The following is a 24005-nucleotide window of genomic DNA, read 5'->3' as shown; positions in this document are numbered from 1 at the left end:
TGGAGTGTAGAAACAAATGGATACCCGTGGTACTTGTCGACACAGGGTCCGCCATCAATGTATGTCCGGCGAGGACTGCCTATGCAATTGGTTTGAAAACTGCGGACTTCGTACCAACAGCCCAGGTGATTCGGGCATACGACAATACAGGCCGAGAAGTCATGGGAACAGTGAAGATCCAGACCAAGGTTAGGCCAGGGCAGCATGAAATTGACTTTCACATCCTAGAGGTTCCCGCCACTTTCAATATACTCTTAGGGCGGCCGTGGTTGCATCAAGTCAAGGCAGTCTTTTCTACCTTGCATCAAATGGTGAAATACCCCTATGGAAAGGGAGTAGCCATTGTTTTTGGGAATTCATCGATCCATCCACCGCCGGAAGTATCTACGCCAGTTTTGGAAATTGAGCACGGCATGGAGGACGTGTTTATGTCAGGTTTCACCCTTGCTGAGGCTCGGGTTGTACGGGACATCATGGCTGCTAACAAGGGGGTTTATGTCAGTGCTCAAGCGGTATACCTCATGAACAAGCTTCAACATATCCCCGGGATGGGATTGGGAAAGAGCGGCCGGAAGGGCGTCGCAGCATTGGCCGAGGTGCCACATAACCCACATACCTTTGGCTTGGGTTATTTGCCCACCAAAGAGGATTGGGTGAGGAAAGGAAAGGAAATGGCCGGAAGAGCCAGAGCGAAACAGATGGGGAAGCCTTTTGACTTAATGCACCGGCCCATTCAGGGTACCCTAAGCAGACGCTTCGTCCGGGAGGGGGAGGACTTTCCGTTCTGTGGCTTCCCAGAGCCGTGGCTGAACGCGGAGAGGAAGCGCGTGCCGGGGTTTGAGATTTTCTTTGACCTGCAGTTACTTGGGGATGACATTGCCGAAGAGCAGACAGACCCATTAGTTGAGGTTGAGCAGAGTAAGGAAGTGCAGTCTGAGGACGCTGAAAATGAAATAGGGGTAGCGCTGGCATGTCTACTTTCAGATCCTCCGATCGAACAGAAGTGCTTGGGGGATAACTTCTCGTTATGCATGATCGGGAATGAAACGGCTGCGGGCCTACCATCAACTATTTTGGATGCATCCATCGCACCCTCTCTCGTTTGGCAATACGAAGAGGGATTTTTATTAAGCAGCACCGGGTCAGGTAGTGAGCCGGAATCTGATTCCACCGAGTCTTGTGAGTCGGAATCAGGTTCCAGCTCAACTGAGTCTGAGTCCGGTATTCCTGGGGATGATAACCCGGATGCCACAGTCCTGTCCAGGTCATCTTTTTCTTTCTCCTTTGAGTCTGTTGTAACAGAAGAATCAGACGGTTTGGAAGTACTTAATGAGAATAATGTGGATGTGGTTTCCGAGTACTTTTCTGTGCCTTTGATATATTGCTTAAATCAAGACTTTCAAAATTTTGACGAAAACGACAAGGAAGAAATTCCTCCGGTTTTGCAACGATTAATTGATCAAGAGCAAGAAAGATTTGTTAAACCTTTAGTTGATGAAATCACTACTGCGAATATTGGTACTGAGACGGACCCACGGCTGGTCTAGATCGGGTCAACGTTGTCTTTGGAGGAACGCGAGCGCTTAGTCGCTTTATTAAAAGATTTCAAAGATGTTTTCGCGTGGTCCTACAAAGACATGCCTGGAATCGATCCTGAGATTGTACAGCACCGGATCCCTCTTGACCCCGAGGCCCGACCTGTCAAACAGAAACTCAGAAGGATTCATCCGGACTGGGCCATCAAAATTAAGGAAGAGGTCACCAAGCAAATCGATGCAGGCTTCCTGCTGGTATCCGAATACCCGACTTGGTTGGCCAACATTGTTCCGGTACCGAAGAAGGATGGCAAGATCCGAGTATGTGTGGACTTCAGGGATTTGAACAGAGCTAGTCCAAAGGACGACTTCCACTTGCCACATATTGATGAGTTGGTGGATTTTACGGTAGGGCATGCTTTGCTTTCGTTTATGGATGGCTTCTCAGGTTACAATCAGATAGTAATGGCACCCGAAGACCGGGAAAAGACTGCTTTCACCACCCCGTGGGGGACATACTGCTACAGAGTGATGCCGTTTGGGTTGAAGAATGCTGGAGCTACATATCAACGGGCCGCGACCACGATATTGCATGACATGATCCACAAAGAGGTGGAGGTGTACGTGGACGATATGATTGTCAAGTCCAAAGAAAGAAAAGGCCACTACACCGCCTTGCAAAAGTTCTTCCAAAGGATCAGAGAATTCCAGCTACGGCTGAATCCTCAGAAGTGTACGTTCGGTGTTACGGCGGGAAAAATGCTAGGGTTTCTGATTACACAAAGGGGCATCGAAGTCGACCCTTTCAAAATCAAGGCCATCCTAGAAATGCCACCACCAAGGACTGAAAAGGAGGTGCGAGGCTTCCTGGGTAAAGTGCAATTCATAAGACGGTTTATTTCAAAATTAACCTTGACTTGTGAACCACTTTTTAGTCTCCTGAAGAAAGAAAGGAAATTCCAATGGGACGGCCGATGCCAAGCTGCTTTTGAACAGATCAAGGAATACTTACAGAACCCGCCTGTGTTGTCACCACCAGAGCCGGGGAGACCGTTGATATTGTATCTTTCGATAACCGAGACCACAATGGACTGCATGCTCGCGCAAGAATCAGAGGACAAGGTGGAAAGGGCTATTTACTATTTGAGCAAGAAGATGCTAGAGTATGAGACTCGTTACACACCGTTGGAGAAGGCTTGCTTAGCTTTGGTATGGGCTACCAGGAAGCTGCGGCACTACCTGTTAGCTCACTCCGTAATGTTGGTTTCACGACTCGATCCCATCAAATACCTTTTCAAGAAACCGGCACTTACGGGTAGACTAGCTCCTTGGTTGTTGTTGCTCTCCGAATTCAACCTGAAATATGTAACACGCAAGTCAATCAAGGGAAGGGCAGTGGCAGAGTTCTTAGCCGATCATCCAGTCGAAGGAGGTGAAGCAGTTGAGTACTTATTCCCAAATGAAGCCATTTTGCACATCGACGGCGAATATTAGACGATGTACTTTGACGGAGCGTCAAATCAATACGGGTATGGGATAGGAGTGTTGCTGATAGCACCCGACAATTCCCGTATCCCTCTAGCCTTCAAACTCCAGTTCAAAGTCTCGAACAACGAAGCAGAATATGAGGCATGCATTGCCGGTCTAGAAGCAGCCCTGGAACTAGGGGCAAGACGGTTGGACGTCATCGGGGACTCGAACCTTGTTGTGTCTCAAGCAAAAGGAGACTGGAAAGTCAAAGAAGAAAAGATGATGATGTATCACCGGACCTTGGACTTGTTAATTCCTTGGTTTGAGAAGCTAAACTTTGCTCATTTACTAAGAGAGAACAACAGGTTCGCAGATTCTTTAGTAACTCTATCTTCCATGATAGACATCCCATTCGGAGTCCGGATGCGTCCCGTCATCATTGACCAGAAATTTGCGCCAGCCTACGAGTCAATTGCTACTATAGATGAGGTTCAAGACGAAAACCCCTGGTATTATGACATTTGGAATTTCTTGGAAAAGGAAGCATATCCGCTAGGGGTAAATGCCAAGGATAAAAGGGCAATCAGAAGAATGGCCGTTCAGTTCATCATCTGTGGGGGTAAGCTGTATAAGAGAGGTCATCTGGGAATGCATAAGCTGTGTGTTGAAGCCGAGGAATCGAAGCGCCTAATGGAGGCCATCCATGGAGAAGAATGCGGTGCGCATATGAACGGAGTAATGCTAGCACGGAAGATCCTCAGACAGGGTTACTACTGGTCCACCATGGAGGAGGATTGTATCGGCTTTGTTCGGCGATGCCACAAGTGTCAGATTCATGCAAACCGCATGAACATCCCACCATCGAAGCTGTACAACATGACTTCGCCATGGCCATTTTCAGTTTGGGGAATCGATGTGATCGGGGCTGTCACTCCAAAAGGGTCGAATGGGCATGAGTTCATCCTGGTCGCGATAGATTACTTCACGAAGTGGGTCAAGGCCCAATCGTATGCGGTGTTGAAGGCTTCACATGTTGCGAAATTCATCAGAAACAACATCATCTGCCGCTACGGGGTCCCAAATGAGGTCATTTCAGACAACGGTTCCCATTTCAAGAAGGTGGTGATTGACTTGTTGGAGAAATACAACGTGGCTTTTCACAAGTCATCCACATACCAGCCGCAAACCAACGGAGCGGTCGAGGCCGCCAACAAGAATATCAAACACATACTACAGAAGATGGTGGAAACCTATCGGGATTGGCCAGATAAGCTGCCGTTTGCTCTGTGGGGCTACAGGACTTCAATTAGAACTTCTACCGGAGCGACTCCGTATTCATTAGTTTATGGGATGGAGGCCGTTTTACCTATCGAGATTGAGGTTCCGTCGTTGCGAGTATTGGCTGAGTGTCAAATAGCCGAAGCAGATTGGCAGCAGAGCAGGTTCGAGGAACTCATGCTCTTTGATGAGAGAAGACTGAAAGCACTGTACCACGTACAAGGTTATCAGCGCAGAATTGCCCGGGCTTTCAACAAGAAAGTCAAGTCCAGGAATCTAAATGAAGGAGATTTGGTGCTCAAGGACAACCGAGCTCCCATCCACAACCCAAGGGGCAAGTTCAGACCCAATTGGACTGGTCCCTACATCATCAAAGCTATCTGGTCAGGTGGAGCTGTGGTTCTGATGGATCTAGATGTCCTAGAGTTCTCCCAACCGATCAACATGGACAAGTTGAAGAAATATTATCCCTGAGAGGCTCGCTAGGCCGAAAACCCGAAAGGGCGACCTAAGTAAAAGTTAGAGCATTGAAAAAATTAGAAAAAAAAAAAAAAAAAAACTGAGCTCGCAAGGTTGAAAACCCGCAAAGGGCGGCCTTGGCAAAAATTAGAGCGTAAAAGGAGAGTGAAAATACTCGAGTGAACCTAAGCCTGAACTACGTAAGGCTTGATTCCCATCTTTGGGATACGTAGGCAGCTTCATCCTGAAGTTCAGCCATAAACTTTTTCCCGATCAGCTTTGTTCATTTGATCATCTCGGTCATCTTTGTCTATTCAACATTCAAGAGTCCGGTTATGATCTCCGGTATAGTGTTTTTTTTTAGACTAGGGGCAGCTTTCCATTGCCATACAGTGCTGCAGTGCTATTCAGACTAGGGGCAACTTTCCAGTTGCTGGGATCCGGGGTTGTGCATCTCAGTGACAGATTTCAGGCGTGTCCAGTTCTGCTCCATATCGAAAATAGTTTTGAAAAGTTTTGATAAAAGTTGACTTTGTTCAAATTAATCTTTTTACAACTAAGACCATCTCTAGACCAAAATGGGAAATTTTCAGTACTATAACCTTCAAAATTCATTGATTTCAGTACAAAGTCCTCTTGCTCTTGCATATAAATTAAAGTTGCTGTTTATTACATTCATAAGAAAAACTTGAAAGTACTAATAAAGCAATAAATCCAGGGCATAGCCAAGTCAGGTGTTCCTGCGCCCCCTCCCAGAGCTGGTCGAAACCCTCGATGCCAAGTTGGGCCCGATCTGTGCCTCCTTATTAAGCCAATCTATGCATTCATTAGACAAAGTAAAACTGAAAGTAGGAGCAGGGGCCAGGAGTTCTCTAGTCCTCCACGCTGCGGCCTGCCGTACAAGTTGCGCACCTCGAAATGGAAAGGCAGCCAGATATTCTATTCCCTTTGCGGGGCAAATCTGGTCGTGGCCGAACTGGCGCAGGAACCGGAACGGGAAATAGAACACACAGTGAGTAAAGCCAATCAACTGAATCCCAATCTGTCGGGACATGCTGTAGCCCATTGCCGGTAGATTGAGACAAGGGCACTGCCAAGCAATGCGGTCTGCGGACAGGCTGCACATCCAATCAAACCACCATCCCTCGTCAAGGGCGTTGACCAGACGTTGCCTGAAGAAGTAGCCGCGAGCTGAGTATGCTTGGCAAGAGTCCACAACCTGCAATTTGTCCATCAACCATACCTGGGAAGGGATGAAAAATGAGAGAATAAAGAATAGAGAGACGTACGATGAGAGAAAAGTGAGAAAACGGGATTTTGTGAGAAAAACGAGTTTGAGGGCCGAGCGGTGTGAGCAATACATATGTAAGATTGGGTGGGAAACATTACCTGCAGCAGTAGTGGACTCCCCGCAAATCTGGTCGTCTCTCGATGATAAAAGGCGTCTAAGCCCATCAATGTCTCTGCCAGAGTCATGGCAATGCAGTTCTTGCCCTCCTTTAAGCCTAGGGCAACCTCGATCAATTGAACGCTAGATCCCCCGGAGCCTGAGGAAAACAGAAAATGAGATAGCATGCACAAACAGAGAGCATGTCACCGGAAGCCTTGCCAATGATGGTCGCCGCGGTCACCATTATCCGAAAACCGATGAATCAAATAAGAGATCGAGCGCCATACATAGTGAGTCCACACATTCGCCCTAAGCTCTGAACATGACCAAAGTTAAGCTAGGGTAAGATCTCCTCGTCACGCTCGGATTCCATTAAAGCTTGAAAATCTTCGAAGGTAGGGCATACCTCTTGCTCGCTAAAGCTAAAGACATGAGTCACCGAGTTCCAAAACCTCACTGCGGCATGAAGAAATGAAAAGTGCAGCAGAGTACAACTCAGAGTGAATAGTGCATTTATGCCGAAACCCCGGAAATTCAACTTTTCCGAGCCATCCAAGTTGTTAATCCAGGACGAGAGATTCTGGGCAAAGAATCCCTCCATTTCGAGCAAATCAGTGTTGAACTGAGTAGAACTACGAAGCTGAGGCCTTTTGTAGGGGATAAGATTGAGTGGAGGACAGGTGTCAACATTCTGGTGATTCTTTCATTAACGGCCGGCCGGCCAAATATAATGCCGACCGACCACCACTGTTGGCCGGTGACAAGTTATCATGGCCGATGGCCTCCACCCCTAGCCGGTGGTCTTCCTCCTTGTTCTATGAACTGTTTATGCTGAGAATTTGGAGAATGCCACCACTTCCAAGGCCCTCCGATGATGGATTTTGCGGCGTCACGCCCATTTGCTTATCGAGTTGTTGTAAATTTGCTTATCGAGTTGTATTTCACTCTTTTCAAGTCTTTGTTGCTTGTCGAGTTGTACTCGCGCGTGACTAGCTTATTGAGTTTCCTTGCTTTGCTTATCGAGTTGTTAGTCAGTTCACTACCTGATTATTACGATGCGAATGCTCAATTTTCAAACCAAGTTCAATTTCATTCACATTGTTATGTGATACCATGCGATGCGATGCATAGGAAGCACAAATGTAACATCATTTTGAATAAAATGGTTGTTTCATTTCCCTCATGTGTTTTGCAAAATACACATTTTCGAAAAGGTAAAACCTGCTTAAGGCAGTGCAATGTGTTTAAACTACTAGTAAAAAGGAAAGTAAAGCAAAAGAAGAGCAGGGCAGCAAGGTATCGGAATTGATGCCAGTAACCTCCCCTTATGAGCAATGCATCTCTCGCGCCCTTGTTCGGGTCAACTATGTGATTTGGCATCTTCATTACTTGAGACAGTGCAAGGAAGTACACTTTCGGAACATTAGTAGGCCTTCGAGTTGACCTCAAGCCGTGTCTTCTATGAGCGATGCTCGGTACGCGCGAGGAACATCCCTTCCCGTATCCTTTTCGTATCTTGTGAATTCCACAAATCACTTCAATTATACCATGTTACAGTGCTTGGCATTTCAACATCATGAATAACTGATCCTTACCATATATCAAGTTCCCTTTATACACATTGCATGCGTTGTCGCGTTATGCTTTACTTACATGTGTTCAAGTTTCTTTTATACACATTGCATGCGTTGTCGCGTTAAGTTCTTTTTATACACATTGCATGCGTTGTTATGTTATGCTTTTCTTACATGTGTTCAAGTTCCTTTTATACACATTGCTGCGTTGTCGCGTTATGCTTTACTTACATGTGTTCAAGTTCCTTTTATACACATTGCATGCGTTGTCGCGTTATGCTTTACTTACATGTGTTCAAGTTCCTTTTATACACATTGCATGCGTTGTTGCGTTATGCTTTACTTACATGTGTTCAAGTTCCTTTTATACACATTGCATGCGTTGTTGCGTTATGCTTTACTTACATGTGTTCAAGTTCCTTTTATACACATTGCATGCGTTGTCGCGTTATGCTTTACTTACATGAGTTCAAGTTCCTTTTATACACATTGCATGTGTTGTTGCGTTATGCTTTACTTACATGTGTTCAATTTCAAGTTTCTACACACATTGCTTGCGTAGACCGCATGCCTTACTTACATGTGTTCAATTTCAAGTTTTTATACACATTGCATGCGTTGTTGCGTTATGCTTTACTTACATGTGTTCAATTTCAAGTTTCTATACACATTGCTTGCGTAGACCGCACGCTTTGCTTACATGTGTTCAAATTTCTTCATATACATTGTGCACGTTGTCACGTGTTCTTTACTTACATGTGTTTGTGCCTTCACAGCATTGTTATGCGTCCCACTCAATTTGCGTTGTCACGCACTTTCAATTGCATGTTATGCATATTGCTACCAATATCTGTACCTGTCAAGTTTTCTTTCTTTCAGGCACGATATTGTATGTACGGTTCATTTGAAACTGGTGCAACCAGACGAACCGCGCAGGTATTGTATTCTCCGAGTGAGACGTATCGAGAATTACATAATTCTCTTACATCCTTTCTGCATTGTAGTGTAGTTTGGTGTATGCTAGTTTAAAACTGTCGCATGTTATGCTTCGTTACAGCTTTCTTTACATGATCGTAAGTTATGTTCGGCTTTGTGCATTGTCTTGCATTTTGCCCCTGCCTTCGGGCGCATGTCTTGTCTGTCTTGCATGTTTGTCTAAGTCTTCGGCCTTGTCAAAAATGGGTCGTCTCTGGGCTTTGACATTCACTCCCGTCATTGTTATGACTTTCGAGTTCTGTCAAAGAGGGGCAACTGTAGACACCCCATTTTTGACCGTCCTCAAGACTTGGACGTCATCGTTTGAACACTCGGTAATCATCCATGTTTGCGTTCGTCTTGAGTTCCTGGAGGTCTTGGCTACGCGCCTTGCCTCAGGATTTCTTGACTCAACCGTTTTGTGTCTGGTTTTGCACCAAACACTTATGTTTTTGCTTTGGAGGGCAGGGAATGGCTTTTGGGACATCCCTACACTCCACCAGCCGTGGCTGAAGGCCACCGGCTGTGTCCTGTTGCCATCGGCCAAATGTGATGGTCGGCCGGCCAATTTGAATGACGGTCGGCCACTTTGATGGCCAGCCGGCCAAATGTGGTTTTCAACAGATATTTCTACAGACAGCTGGCAGCTGTCATTCCAGGCCATACCCCAGCCCATGCCTGGACGTGGGAGCTCTGAGGAGCTGTAGACTGATATATCTCTATATCAATCAAGCCTCTTGACAAAAAGGAGAGAGGACACACAAGGAGAAAAAAAAAAGAGAGAGAGATACAACTTGGAGAAAGAAATTTTCCTCTCTCTCTAAAAAAATTCTCAGCTCTCTCTCCCTATCTCTCTCTCAAACCCTTCAAATCCTAAGGTTCTTGCACCATTTACCCCACACCTCATAGCACAAGGCTTCCATCCTTCATTCCAGCACTTTGGGATTTTTTTGGAGAGGTTAAAGGCTCAGAAATTTGATCCAAGGGCTGCTGGTTCATTGGTTTTCAAGGGTAAGTCCTCTTCTCCTCTTTTCTTGCCTTATTTTGCTTTGTATCTAAGCCATACTTGCTAGTTTTTTTGGGCTCCGACCCAAACTTAAAATGGTCATATTTTGATCCCCTTTTCATGTTTGATCAAGGACCTCCTACTGTTTGAGGTCTCCTACTACCACTTGCCTCTTTGTCTCTCTTTTAGGCCAATTTTTGCATAGTATTTTAGGCTTACTTGTGAGCTGTTTTGGACTTTTTCATAAACTGTGAAATATCTTGTTTCGAGCCCTTATTCAACATTGTTGAAGGGCTCTCCTCTGTTTGAGGCCTCCAGCTACCACTTGTCTCTTTACCCCTCTTTTAGGCCCTTTCTTGCATGATAGTTTGGCCCTATTTGTGATTATTTTCGTGGCTTGATGTAAACTGTAAAGTACCTTTTTTTGAGCCCCTCTTCAACTTTGTTGAAGGGATCTTTGCTATTTGGGGCCAGCTTCTATACCTTTATGTTTAATCTTTTTTTTAGGGCCATTTTTGCATGATAGATTAGGCCTATTTGTGTTTATTTTTGAGACTTGTTATAAACTGGAAATATGCATGTTTTGGGACTGTCTTGCATCTGTATTCATTCCTCATGATCAAATAATGCATGCTTTGTATTGCCGTAAGTCATTCCGTGTGCCTAGTTTCGAGTTGCGAGTTTCATCTCATGCATCGGGTGCCATTTTTCCATGTTTCGGGGCTGTTTAGCATCATACTTCAGTGCTGGAACATATGCCATTGTATGTCATAATTCATCCTTTCAATGCCTTTGTAGAGTTGTGTTTTGTGCCTTAGAATCGGGGCCATTGCATTGTGCATGTTTGCACGCATCTTGGTTGCCTCATTTTCATCACATGGCCACTGATTTTGGCATGCTTGCAAGCTATCCATGTTAGTTTAAGTCCATCATCGCATGTTGTTGCATGCCATGTTAGCTTACATGTTTAGGTTGCGTGCCTAGTATACATTGCTCATTTGCATGTTCATGTTGCATACTCAGCCTCCATGCCTAGGTTGCATTTCATTAAGCATGCATCCCTTGCCTCTTGATCAACCATGATAGGGGTTGGGGCCTTTTGATGTATTTTGTGCTTGCATTTCATTTGATATCGAAGTTGCACACTTGGCTTTTGGGCCATCATGCATTGAAATGCGGGATTGATGGCCCGAGGGTCGAGGGCCATGCTCCCTTGAGTCCATTGCATGATAGGGAGTGTGCCCATGCTCACATTTGTTTGAATTTCCTTGCCATGCACTGTCTGCCCTCTGCTGCTGTCAAAAACAGGTTCTGCAGGAATATTTCGCCAGCCGGCCACCTATACTGCCGACTGGCTATTTATTATTTGCCGATGGATCCAAAAATGGCCGATAACCATCCGGACATGGCCGGTGAAAATTCCACTTGGTCGGTGATGCTCCCCAGTGTCCAGAGAGTGCACTTTGGGAGTTGCACAATTTTCGGAGGAGCAAGGCAGTGTAAACAGAGACAACATTGGCATGGTACGGATTTTCGGGCAAAATGAGTCAAGCATGCATCGTCCACGCATTTCGAGACAGGGGCTGTGGCCACTTTAATTCTACGTTTAATTTGTTAATTAATTAGAAATTCTGTAATAATTAATTTAGTATTATTTATTCGGACTGTAATATTTATTCAGACCCTCTGCGCGAGGGCAATGTTGTAATAAGTGTGCGTGAGTGTGTGTATGTCTTCCAACCCCACGTCTTTCTTCCCTTTTATTTACCCGCTTATGATGGTAGACTAGGGCATATTTAAATTAGTATACCTTATGCTATGCATGCGTACATTCATACATTTGTCTTGCATGCACCGGGCTCGGCGCATCATTCTAACTGCATTTGTATTTCAATTCCAAATTGAATACGTGTAAGTTGTAGCATTTCACATGTCATTGTAGATTAGCCGAGCCTATCTTAGTTGCATTCTGCATGTGTTGCATTAGCCATCTTAACATGAACTAGGATTATGCACATGATTACTAACTAGTTTTTGTTTTGGCTCGGAGTACTCGGTAAGCATTTATGCTTTAGCATACCGCATGCGTGTGAGTGTTGCCATAACAGCATGATTACCATGAGGCTAGCTGCTTATGTGATATAACTGCTTGAATGCCTGTGGATAGAGCTTGAATTACCTAAATTGGAAAAATGCATTAAAACTGTGAGTTTTAAGCCCACTAGATAGTGGCAAAACCATCTTTTCTAAAGCCCACTTGAGGGTGGCAAAACCTACATTTCAGCCTACTCGCGAGTAGCAAACCATTTTCAAAACAAGCATAAAATGTTTTGTTCCAATTTAGGCAATTTGGTCTATACTTGTTTGCTGTGCGCATAACATAGTAATTCTAGGCTAATAACCGGAATAAGAACACATAACGTTTTCAAAAACAGATATCACGATTAGTAGAGGTCGATCTTCGGATCGGGTTAGAGGGGGTGCTCATAGCTGACCTTCCCCAATTGTACCCAAGCTCCCGAGCCGAGGCAACTTTGGTGATGATGGACACGTGGCCTTTGGCACCGAGACAGGGTTTCCTAAATTCCCCCATACAAAATATTTAGGTGGCGACTCTGTATCTGGCAAAGCAGTCCATATTTGGCACTTCTTTTCTAAAAATCTGTTTTCCAAAACGATTTTCCGGATTTGGACTCTTTGGTTCAGATTAAGAACCGTGACACAAATTGAGTCCGAATTGTAGCACGAAGGCCTCACGCGGGCGCGTCTACAGCCATAATTAGAGGAGTAGAAATTTTTTCAATATTTTTAGCACTAAAACCATTTTTAATAAGAATTTATTGCAAAGGTCTGCTAGATTTCTTAAATAAGAACTTGTCTAATACACAAGCACAGGGGAGACTCTTGCAATGGCATCTCTAGTTAAGATAATTTACTTTTGAAATAGAATAGATTAATGATAATAAAAATAGTTTAGCAGACAATCTAGATCAAGAACTTGTAAATGGCAGCTCAGAGAAATTTTCAGAAACTAACTCAACTAGAGAAAGGGACTGTAGACGTCCCCGAACGTCCCAGGAGGAAATCCCCCGTTTTGTTCATTGGGCTCACTACAGTTCAGGACTCAAAGTCACGGTCCTGTATCTAATCTCGCAGAGTGCAATGCAAGACCGATGAATCATCAAAGAGTCCAAATTCGACAAATCATTTTTGAAAACAGATTTTTTTGAAAGAAGTGCCAAACATGGACTGCTTTGCCAGATACAGAGTCGCCACCTAAATATTTTATTTTGGAAAATTTAGGAAACCCTGACTCGTTGCCTAAGGCCACGTGTCCGTCATCACCAAAGTTGCCTCAGCTCGGGAACTTGGGTACGATTGGGGAATGTCACTTTGTGAGCACACTAGAGGTACCCGAAGCAATGCACCAAAAGCAAAACCAACCCCAAACAGACCCTAGACAGGTCTGAAATGGTAGGAAATTGACCTAAAATGATGGCTCGAAATGCGACGAAATGGAGCTCATTCAATGGTCGGTAAATGGGGCATACAAGCCCGACTCTCAAACGTATTTAAAGAGATGAAAACATGGCAACATGGCATTCAAACAAGCTCTAAAATGTGATGAATGATAGGCTCAAAACATGAAAATATCTCAGTACATGCATGCAACGAACCTCAAAACTCGAAGATAAGCAAGTGCATTGAACTACAAGCATGCAAAACTAACATCATCCAATGCATGCAAAAATGATGAGCTTCTTTGGAGGGCCATGCAAGGGGTTACTCAACACATACAACAAGGACACTTAGCATGGAAAAACCAACTCTGGAAATCAAATATGAAAAGCCTAAAACTCACCAAATTGGCCCTAAAATGGGTCAATGAAGCATACAATGAAAGGCCCCCTCAAAAGGCCTTGAATGGAATTGCTCTGCACATGCATTACGGACACAAAATAAGACCAAAGAGGCTCTGGACAGAGCTAAGGCAGGCCTTGAAACTCACCAAATTGAGCCCAAAAAGTGACTTCACAACATGCAAGTGAGGGTCCCTTTGGGAGGCCAACAAAGCTAGTAAAGAGAATGAGGGGTGAGAGGGTCACCCCTCTATGATTTTGAAGCTCAAAGTCACATCTAAGCCACTGAAAATCCACTGGATTTCAGTGGCTAAAAGGCCAAATTAAGGCCAATGCAAGTGCTCACATGCATAGCTCAAAACATGAGGAAATAAGGCATGAAAGGGGGTAGATGACCCCAAATAGAGAAAGTATCTTAAATAAACATGTTTATAAGCTCAAAAGGAAACTTTTTCAAGTTTATGAAAAATCTCAAAAATGCTCACAAGTAGGGCTAAGATATGATGCAAAATAAGCCTACAAAGAGGGACAAAGCATACAAGGGTGTAGGAGACCTCAAACAGAAACGTGTTCTTAATCAATATTCAAGAGGAGATCAAAATATGATACTTTTTAGTTTATGACAAAGTCCAGAAATACTTTCAAGTAAGGCTAATCAATGGAGCAAAAAAATGCAAGTTTAAGGGAAATAGGTGCTTACCCTTGAAGAGCAGCAAAGCTGGAGCTTTTGGACCAAGTTGGTGAACCTTCAACCCTTGAAAATCAGTCCCAAAGTGCTGGAATGGATGGAGGAGGTGTGGTGCTAAGGGTTGTAGTGCAAATGGTCCAAGAAAATTAGGGTTTTGAGGCTCAAGTGTAGAGATATAGAGAGAGAGAGAGAGAGAGAGAGAGAGAGAGAGAGAGAGAGTTGTAAGCCTTCAAAGTTGTTCAACCCTTGCCAAAGAAGATCAGCCTCCCCTTTATAGAGGAGAGGCTCTAAAATATCCCAAAAGGGCTTCACATATCCTCCATACACGTGTATGGAGGATGGTCCAATTGCCTCACAGCTGGCACAGCTGTGATGTATTCAGAGAGGGCAAAAAGCAAGAAGCAGGCCGACCAGTTAAGGTGGTCGGCGGGCCACTCCCCCTGGTCGGCCGACCAGGGGTCAAAAGGGTCAATGAGAAATGCTGGCCGGCCATCCCAAAAAGGTGGCCTCCCAGATGAGTGCAACACAGCTGTATGGTGGAAAACCAGAAAATGTGACCTAAGAGAGAGGAAAACCAGCTTTTTAGCAAGGTTCAAAAGGGTCAAGAAGAATTACTGGTCGGCCTACCCATATTGGTGGCCTCCCAGATGAGCACAACACAATGGTGGTATGAAAAGCCAGAAATTGTGGCTTAAAAGTGAGAAAAATCAGCTTTCTGTCAAAAAAATCGGCTTTAGGAGAGAGAAAAAGAGAAAACTGGTTTCCAAGGGAAAAAGGTGGCCTCCCACCATACTACCACCTCCCTAACAATGAAAATAGGGTCCCTACCAAAAATGGACCAAGACGGATGCAGAACGAGGGTTCGAGGGCCAAAACGCGCAGTCCGGGGCCCCGAAAATAGGCTATTAGGCACCGGAAGTGGTGTATAACCACGAAGGTGGTCTCCCGGGCCACAGTGTCCCTCTAAGGGGAGGAAATAAGGTGTGTGCCAAAAACCGGAGCAAACGGAAGTAATTAAGAGGTCCCGAACAGAGGCACACGGCCGACGGCTCCGAAAATCGAAAACCGGCCTCCAAACGGGAAAAATGGCCTACAACCACGAAACGTAGCCTACGGCCGCTGAGAGATGGTCTACGAGACCTCTCCCTCCCTTCGGGAAGAGAAAACAGAGAAAACAGGACTTGGTTCACAAACCAAGGCAAAGCACAAAAGAGCCCCGAAGTTCGGAGGCAAGGCTCGCAGTCGAGACTCCGCAACCTCAGAACAAGCGCAATATGCATTATCACCGAGCGCTCAATCGGTGATGTCTGAGTCTTAAGGTCGGTCAAAAATGGGGTGTCTACAGGGACCCTCTTGGCAAAAACTCAAAGCAGGTTGCATTCGATCTCTCAAGACAGCACGACTATTATTTGAAAAATGCAAGCAATTGGAAAAAGTTGTTCTACGAACGAGCTTATTAAAGTCACTCTAACATTACTAAACCTAGAAATCATGACATTACATTATTAGCTTATATGGGGAAGTGGACTTGGAAATACTCCTCGGGTGCTAACAAGCCTTCGAGATCCTTGCGATGTCGCCTAAAATAAAGAAAGCTCTAAACACTCTGACGAACAAGTTAGCTTTTGTATGGAGAATAACCTTTTTTTTCTTTAAGTGCAAGTTTTTTTTAGGACATACCTCTTTCTCCAACCTCTTTCACCTTTTATAGAATCATTCACCTTGATATTCATTCCTTTGAGTACCTTGCCTGGGCCTACTTTCTTATTATGATCCTCAGAGAAAAGAATAGTAATGCCGACTGACTTATCCTACTTGGATCTGACGGTTGATTTGTACCAATTCGGAGTTCATTGAGAGTATGAGACATCTGTTCGGCTGCGGCATCTAGTTGGCAACTATTTCGAGTCTAGTAGGCTTTGAATGCTACGGGCCCACCTAGGATAGGCTTGGACGTATCGACTTGTCCATTTTTAGAGCGTATTTATTCGGCTCTCACAACTTCCTTTTGATGAACAGAGCAAGATAGAGAAGTGTATGTATATAAAGTTATTTTTAAAAAGGTATAAGGATAGTGTCACTAAACGAGAAACTTACTGATTCGAATTCCAAGGCTGGGATAACCTTTTGTCGTTCATGTTTATAAGGCGGTATGTCCCTGCTTCGGCGTTAAAATCAATTCGATAGGGGTCATCCCAATTGGGGCTGAGTTTGTCGTCGGCAAGGTTTTTACTTGCAGACATAACTTTCATGAGGACCAACTCCTCAAGGATGTATTGGCATAGTTACACTAGTTGATTATATGTCTTGGCTAACTACCTCTGGTATCATGCCATCTCCACAAGGGCTTGACCTTAGCGCTCTTCAATTTAATCCATATCTAATGCTAGCATCATGTCATTCCTGCTAGTATCAAATGCCCTCGATCGAACAGTCAGCAAGCCAATTTACAAGGGTATGATTTCCTGGTTGCCAAAGCACAAGGCGAACAGAGTTTCCCTAGTAGATCATCTCGGCGTAGTTGGATACGCCTACAATATGCTTGGCAATTCATCAACCCATTTTCCCTATGCTTTCTTGAGCCATTTTTAACACCGTCCAGGATCACTTTATTAGAAGTCTTCGCCTATTCGTTACTCTGTGGATAAGCCAGGGAGAAAAAGTAAGGTCAAATTCCTTACACATTGCACAACTCCCGATAAAGGCCATAATCGAACTGAGTGCCATTATCCTAGATTGGTGCTCTAGGAATGCCATATTAAGTTATAATGTTCTTTCAAACAAAACGCTTGACATCGGTGTCCTAGATGTACGCCAATGGTTTTACCTCAACCCACTTAGTGAAGTAATATGTGGCAATAATTAGGAATTGCTTATTGCCTAGGTTCTTGGCAATGGTCCAACAATATCTAGACCGCATTGAGCAAAATGTCAAGGGCTAGTTAAGGAGTTGAGTTCTTTGGCTGGCAGACGTGTTAATGGGGAGAATTTTTGGCACTATTCACACTTCTTAACACAGTCTTCAGCATTAGTGCGCGTAGTCAGCCACCAATAGCCTTGAGTAACGGCCCAGTGAGCCAATGATCCCCCCTTCCCGAATAAGCACTGCAACTTCACTTATGTATTTCAGCCAAAAAGTCCTCAACCTTGTCGGGATAGACACACTCTAAGTAGGGTCCTGAAAGAGATTTTTTGTATAGCTTTCTCTCAAGAGGTAAATAATACCTCAAGGCCTTGTTCCGAAGCTTAAGGGCTTCTTTCTTATCCTCTGGTAATTACTTTGAATTTAAGAACGTAGATATAGGTCCATTCAACTTGGTCCCCTATGAATGATATGCACGACGGGATCCACTTCGGGGATACTAATACTTAGCTCAGGAATGAAACCCATAGCAATGGTTTGTTTAAATTCTAAATTAACGGTTGAGGCTAAACAGGCTAGGGCATCAGTGTGAGTATTCTGATCGCGAGCAATTTGGTTGAGCTCATGGCTATCAAATTTGTCTAGCAAAGACTTAGTTATCTTCACATAGGCTGCCATGCGATCATTCTTAGCTTCATATTTCCCCTTTAGTTGGTTAATCACCAATTTTGATTCACACAAAATATACAACCATTTGGCTCCCATCCGAAGTGAACTGTAAAGGCCGACAAAGAGGGCTTCGTATTTGGCCTCATTTTTAGAAGCATCAAAGCCAAGTTTGACCGACTGTTCCACTATTGCCCCCTCAGGGGTCATGATATCTACTCTTGTCCCACTACCTTGTTGGTTGGACAATTTGTCATAATATAATTGTCAAATGTCTCATACCATTCGTCATTCTGGATGAGGTTAAGAGACTGATTGGTCTGGTAAAATAATCTCGATGTTATCTATTGGCCTAATAAATTCAACAATGAAGTCAGCCAGGACCTGTCCTTTGATGACTATTCGTGGCGAGAATTGGAGATTGCACTGTCCGAGCTCCAATGCCCACTTGAAGACTCTTCCTGAAGATTCTGCTCAACGCAACACCGAACGAAGAGGGTGATCCGTTAATACCTTAATAGTGTATGTTTGAAAGTAGCGTATTAACTTCCTAGTGGTCACTACAAAGGTTAGAATTAATTTCTCCATAGGCAAATACTAAGTCTTTGCATCATCATGGACTTGCTCACATAGAAGATGGGTTTTTGTTCATTGAGTTCGTCACGAAGAAGGATGGAAATTACAGCATGATTAGATACTGCCAAGTATATGATTAGAATATCACTCAGCAGGGGAGTAGATAAAAGAGGAATGGAGCTAAGGTAAGTTTGCAATCCCTTTAAAGTTAATTGACACTTCAAAGTCCATTTGAACAGTTTACACTACCAGAGTGTCTGAAAGAATGACCTACATCGATCAGAAGATCGGCTGATAAACCTATTAAGTGCCACATCCATGCCCATTAATTTCTAAACTTCCTTAACAGATCCAGGAGAGCTGAGTTCCATAATAGCCTTTATCTGTTTAGGATTAGCCTCTATTCCACGATGATTGACAATGTAGCCAATGAATTTACTTGAACCAATGCCGAATACGCACTTTGAGGCATTAAACTTCATCTTGTATCTCCGAAGGATATCAAAAGTTACAACAAGATCAGCTAAATGAGTGTTTTTCTCCTTAGGCTTCACCACCGTGTCGTTAATGTAAACTTCTATGGTTTTGCCGATTTGGTCTTTGAACATGGTCGTGACCAACCTCTGATAAGTTACCCTTGTATTTTTCAATTCAAATGGCATAACCTTGTAGCAATAAGTTCCTCTTGGAGTGAGAAATGCCATTTTTTCCTGATCGGCAAGATCTATGAAAATTTGATGATAACTCAGATATGCATCCAAGAAACTCATGCGCTGATAATGAGCGGTATCATCCATAACTTGGTCAATTCGAGGTAAAGAAAAGCAGTCTTTGGGGCAGGTCTTATTCAAATCTGTGAAGTCAACGCACACACGCCACGTTCCTGACTGCTTTCTTACCACGACAGTATTAGACAACCACGTAGGATAGGTAACTTCTCGATTTTCCCCAGCTTCCAGCAACTTGTCAACTTCTTCAACCAACGCGGTAGCATACTCGGTAGCTGAATCGCTACTTTTCTGAACAACTGGCTTGGCTTTGGGGTCAACGTTCAAGCAGTGCATAGCCATTTCTAGATCTACCCGAGGCATGTCATACGAAATCCAGGCGAAAACATTGATGTTGCCGAGTAAAAATGCTATCAGTTCTTGTCACTCGACAATATTGAGGTTGGTGTCAATCATAAAGAACTTCTCAAAATCATTGGGTATCACAACCCGAGTCAAATCTTCCATCGTCTTTTCAATTAGAATTCTCTCTACATCTTCGAGACCTTCTTGGCTTGGGATTTCTTTTGAATCGGCCTTGAGATCTTTTGGTTTCTTTGCAATGTTGTCAAATAACAATCATTCGCCGACATTTGTGATCCACAAATTTGCTCAATGCCATATTGAGTCAGAAAACAAAGAAGTTGATGGTAAGTACTTGGAACAACCTTTATTGCATGGAGCCATGTTCGGCCCAAAATCATATTGTATGAGGAGGAAAGCTTAACAACTCTGGGTACCTAGACATACTGGTTGCACAATCTTCTCCAGAGGATATTCTAGGTTGGCGTTAAATCCAAAAAGTGTGTAATTGGCTGGCTTGAGATCTTCGTCTTTGAAGCTAAGCTTATAGAATATTTTGCAATACATTATTTCAAAAGTACTTCTTTGATCAACCAAAATGCGTTCAACGGCGAACTTATTCACTCACAACTCAATAATCAAAGCATCATCATGAGGTTGAATTAGGCCCTCAAGATCGGCATCAGAAAAACTGATCCCATGGATTGGTGTTATATGTTGCCGTTTCAGTTGTTCAATCAATTTGAAATTGGGCCAAGAGGACTCTGGTGTTGGTTGTAACTAAACTATATTTACCTTGTTCAATGGTGGGAGGCTATATATCATATGGATCACTCCGAGTGGGGAAGACTCAGGCCGTATGGTTAACGCATTGGTCGGTGCAACCTTCTTTGAGAGGTAATAAGTCAGTTGACCTTCTTGCACCAATTCTTCCAAACGATCCTTCAATGCGTAACACTTGTCAGTCATGTGGCCATGATCTTTGTGATAATCACATCCCTACTCTCTCCTCCTTATGTCTATGTACTGGCCACTTGAAGAATGTTTGGTACTTAATTCTTGGCAAAATTTGGCTAATTGGCTCAGAAAATTTTGTATATTTTCTGTCAGACCTCCATGGGCATTTATTGTCTTGTTAATATTGTTCACAATGCTAGTGTGAATCACGATGTTTTTCTGTTCAAGACCTCTTTCGCGGCTTCAAGCTCCTTCTCGACGGTATGGTTCTGCTTGGAAGCACAACAACCAATGGCTACGCCAAAACTGGCATTGCCGAGTTGGTAATTTGAAGCCCAGCTTAAACCCGGAGTGCATCATCCTCCGTCTTACAATATTCTTCTACTTTATTCATCAAAGCTCAAACTGCTTTTGGGGGTTTGCGAGTCAGAGTACTTTGACGTGGACTGTTCAGCTTCAATCCCATTTTGAAGGTCGTGACCGCCATAGATTCATTACAATCATCGTCTACCAGGTTGAAACATTTCCAATATCGCGCCGAGTATTCGCAGAAGGTCTCATTTGGTCCAATCTTCATTGACTACAGAGAATCGGCCAGTTCAGGTTGTACTTCATTGGTGATGAATTTGGCTTGAAAAAAATTTTCGAGCTAGTGGAAGCTCTTAATCGAAGCCGATTTAAGCTTATAATACCACCTAACAGTCAGAAGTCCTAAGCTGCTAAGAAAGATTTGACACATAAGGGCCTCATTATCTTCATGCAACATCATGGCCTGCTTGTAATGATGAACATGATCAATGGGATCTGACTTGCCGTCGTAAAGGGTGAATGATGGTGCCTTAAACTTCTTAGGCAAGACGGCCTTTGTTATACATCGTATAAAAGGATCATACTTGTCTTTTGAATCAAAATCATCGTCTTTCTTTTTTCGCATGCGTCGTTCTTGCAAAGAACTTCCTCTATTTGATGAACTAGACTCATCCACTCAGATTTGTTTTCTAGGCTCCTCCCAAGAAGAGTCTAGCGTACTGCTATTATTATCATACCCCTGGAGTTGACGTTGCTGCTTCACTTTCCTCTTTGGCGATTGACCTCGCTCATGATGTGGTGGCATTTGCTAGAATGTTTCTATTTCTTGGCATAGACACTCATTGTCAGCCGCCTTGTCCTCTAGACACTGCTCATTACCCTTTACTTGGTTTATCAAGGTTTTCATGGCTTCCTCCATTGACGTTGAAGGTAAAAAAGACGTTATAAGATTGAAGTTTAAGGACCTTCATGTGAGGGTTTCTTCTTGACCAAAAATTGTTCCCGATGTGACATTGTCGACTCCAATGATTGGAGGATCTTGAATTAGGTTTGTCATGGATGAGTTTGAGTATTCCCACAGACGACGCCAATTGTAAGGGATGGTTTTGCTATACTCTTTAACTCCAAACAAGCCCTTGAAAGATCCTTGTGCTGCTACTTGAAATAAAACAAAACTCCAGTTGGGGGTGCCAGAAATAGCACTCCGACAAGCAAGTTAGTCTTTTTTGAAAGAATAAGAAGTGCCTCAATTTCTTAGAGTGCAAGTTGTTAGAACATACCTTTTCTTTCACCCTGGCCTTTCTTTTATATAGTCATTCTCTTCATACTTTTCCTCATGTAGCTTAGCCCTTGATCATTACTATGTTAGAGCCTGTTTCTATACTATACTTTTTAGAAAATAACACCTCGAGCCCACTTAAAGTTGATTGCCATGCCAACTTACCCAATATGCTCAGCACAAACGTATGGTTCGGATACCCTTTACTCGGCGACTTCCTCAACCCATTTGAAGCTACTCGGCAATGATCTGTTTAAGCCGAGCAGACTTTGGCTGAATCTACCCCATCTTTGATGAGCTTGAATGTGCCAGGTTTGCTGATTTAACAATTATAATTACTCAGCTATGTGTGTGTGTGTGTGTGTGTATTATAATGGTGCATGAGCATGTCTTTTCATTTGAGCTTGAGTTATTATAATTAGAGTAATGTTAGGAATCTCAAATTTTTTACCAAATATCTCACACAGGAGTGAGACTCACAATGTGTAGATTCCACACTCATATAAGACATTTGGTAGAACATGTGGTAAAAAATTTAGAATCTCTAACATTTTTCTTATAATTAGCTATTTAGCTAAACAATTGTTTTAGGTTCTTCAAAATTTTATATAGAAAATTGTCTAAAAAATTAGTGTACAATTGAAATTGATTTTACATGTGAATTTTATTAAATGAGAGTTGAAATTATATTACATAGTGAATTTTTTAACGAAAATTTTGAAACCCTACCATTTGTGTTAATTAAAAGGACTAGGCTGTCTTCTAGTCTTGCGTCTAAATTGGAGGGTGGTGTTTCTTCCCCTAAGGTCTATTACGGGTTCTGTTCCGATAATTTAAATCATTCATTTTGTAATCTTTCGTGTATATTATTTACAAATATATATATATATATATATATATTTGGTCAATCTGATGATTGTAATTTTTTATTGTGTCTATCACAAAAAAAATGAATGTCTATTTTTAAAAGTATGAATATAAATGCGATAAATTGAATAAGTTATAATTAACTTAATTTTTTTTGTGAATATTATACATGAAAGATTTTACAAAATAAACAGTTCAAATTATCGAAATGAAACTTGTGATAGATTCTATGAATAGAAACAATACCCTCAAGTCTAAAGTATGACTAGAGAGGAGCCAAACATGCTGTTGTACTAACTTTTTAGCTTTTTGACTAAAATATGAAATAAAAAAATTAATATATTTAGGATGACTTTTTGAACTCGTTTGTTTTTAGAGTTAGGTTGGGTGAGATTGTAAGTATGGAGATTGTTAGTGAGAAGATTGTTGTTAAGGGGATTAAGAAAAATTGTGACTCCGTTTGGTTTATTTTTGAAAAGAATTTTGAATTTTGAGTTGTATTTTGAAAGATAAGTTATTGAAAAGAGTTTTAAAAATTAAAAATTTATTTGGTTATGAGTTTGAAAATAATTTGGGATGATTTCTAGTTTTTTTTTTTTAATTATTATTTTGTAGTTGAATAGATAAGTGTGACGGAAAATTTGATTAATGGACGTGTAAAATGTGAGAAAATAAGAGATGAGAGAAGAGAAAAAAAAAAAGTGATTGATTAATTTTTTAATGAGAGAGAGAGAGAGATTGAAAAGAGTTTTGAAAATTTATTAACCAAACATGTTTTTTTGATGTTTTGATCCAGATGTTAATTAACCATTGTTCTAGTAAGAATTCATGTTTGTTTTGTTTTTCTATGATGAGATTAGTATATGAAATTTCATAAATACCTTTGGTGATTTAAATATGTTTTAATAGTAAAAATTATATTTCATATATATATATATATTGGTATTATATTATTTTAATATATTATTTTTTGGGTATAATTTTATGGGGAAATAATTGTACAATGATACCGTGAATTTTTTTTTTATTAAAATTTAAGATTTAGCCTCCATTTGGGAAGTGGGTTGGTTTTTTGGCTTTTTGACATTTTTGATTATTTTAGCCTGGGTTAAAAAGCTTAGTTTGAGAAGGGCTTTTTGGCTTTTTTTGTGAGAGAAGAGTGTAATGATTATGGTTTGGATGT

This window comes from Camellia sinensis, chromosome 10, assembly GCF_055761805.1.
Source record: "Camellia sinensis isolate YWXY chromosome 10, ASM5576180v1, whole genome shotgun sequence".
NCBI classification, from domain to species: domain Eukaryota; kingdom Viridiplantae; phylum Streptophyta; class Magnoliopsida; order Ericales; family Theaceae; genus Camellia; species Camellia sinensis.
Note: the sequence above shows the minus strand (reverse complement) of the source record.